Source organism: Nicotiana attenuata, unplaced genomic scaffold, assembly GCF_001879085.1.
Source record: "Nicotiana attenuata strain UT unplaced genomic scaffold, NIATTr2, whole genome shotgun sequence".
Lineage (NCBI taxonomy): Eukaryota > Viridiplantae > Streptophyta > Magnoliopsida > Solanales > Solanaceae > Nicotiana > Nicotiana attenuata.
The window spans coordinates 4717-6525 of NW_017685948.1; the positions used below are offsets into that span (position 1 = coordinate 4717).

The 1809-nt window shown below is 33.4% G+C and overlaps 1 pseudogene; it reads left to right on the forward strand.

Moving 5' to 3' along the window:
- The first annotated feature begins 222 nt into the window (after positions 1-222).
- On the forward strand, positions 223-1794 carry LOC109222175 (annotated as a pseudogene).
- The last annotated feature ends 15 nt before the right edge of the window (positions 1795-1809 follow it).

Below are 1809 nucleotides of genomic sequence, written 5' to 3' on the forward strand. Positions count from 1 at the left end.
CTTCCTCTTCTATCAACCTCCCATGATACCTTTAAAAATAAAATATTTTCTGGTGAACTTGCAAATTTCAGTTTCCATCCACTAGGAAAGTCTTCTTAGTTCTTGGAAATTTGCTATTTTTAGTAAATTTCCTTATCTTCAACTCATTATAAAAGCCCACAATAGGTGACTCTCTCTAACATATCAAATCTCTCCCATTCACTATAGAACTTAAACTACAAAATGTATTTTACAAAAACTAGCTGTATTTCTGGGCTCTTGATCTTGTTCTTAGCTCTTGCATGTGAAGCTAGGGTTCCAAGAAATGCTAATGCAGGGTTTATAACAGTTAAAGATGCTCATTTTGAACTTAATGGATCACCTTTTCTATTCAATGGTTTCAACTCTTATTGGTTGATGCATGTTGCTGCTGAACCTAGTGAGAGGTACAAAGTCTCTGAGGTTCTTAAAGATGCAGCCTCTGCTGGTCTTTCTGTTTGTCGCACGTGGGCTTTCAGTGATGGAGGTGACAGAGCATTACAAGTATCATCTGGTGTTTATGATGAACGTGTTTTTCAGGTAAAGGTTTATGTTCTGTGCAACGACTGCATAAAGAATTTTTACATTACCAAGTTAAGTTAACATACAACAATATGTAATTTTATATTTGATATGGTAATTTGGAAGATATATAGGGTTATGCTAATGTAAAAAACCTTTATATGGTGACATGTATATAATTTAAATTCCATGACAAAATATTTTCTGGTTCAATTGTCAAAGCAATATGAAATATGCCATTAGTTAATTAGATACTTCTTTTAATTGTTTCTAATTAGGGTTATTATTGTGTATTTTTCTGGATTTAGGGTTTGGATTTTGTGATCTCGGAAGCTAAAAAATATGGTGTTCGCTTAATCTTGAGCTTTGTAAACAACTGGAATGACTTTGGAGGGAAAGCTCAATATGTTCAGTGAGCGCGAAAAGCAGGGGCTCAGATCAATAATGATGATGATTTCTACACTCATCCTACACTCAAAGATTATTATAAGAACCACATTAAGGTATGAATAGCAATGCATGAAACTTTTTTCACTTAAAGGGCAATATTTGTTTGATATTTATGCATTCTAATCTTCAATCCACCTAGTACCTTCATTATTAAGTAAAATTGATGAAGTTAGTTTGGTTAATTAATTTATGTTCTTGTGTTGAAATCTCTACAGAAAGTTGTTACAAGGTTCAATACCATTACTAGAGTTTCTTACAGAGATGATCCAACAATCATGGCATGGGAACTCATTAATGAGCCACGTGACCAAACTGACTATTCTGGAAAAACTGTTAATGTGAGTCTTAAGAAATAAATTCTTATTTCATTTCCAAATTAGTTATTTAGAAATATCAATGACTGACTTTTTGCTGTAAAATTTTGATTTTTTACTGATATTACTCTAGGTTTGGGTTCAAGAAATGGCAAGTTTTGTGAAGTCACTAGACAACAAACACTTGTTAGAGGTAGGAATGGAGGGATTTTATGGCGATTCAATTCCTGAAAGAAAGCAAGTTAATCCTGGTTATCAAGTTGGAACAGATTTCATCAGTAACCATCTTATTAATGAGATTGATTTTGCCACTATCCACGCTTACACTGACCAATGGTATATTTAACATCTTTTCTGCGCTAAAAAAATCAGATATTCTCGTTACACCATCAATGAATAAAATTAATTTTACATTTACAGGGTATCCGGACAGAGCGATGATGCACAATTGGCATGGATGGAAAGGTGGGTTACAAGCCATTGGCAAGATGCAGAAATATACTAA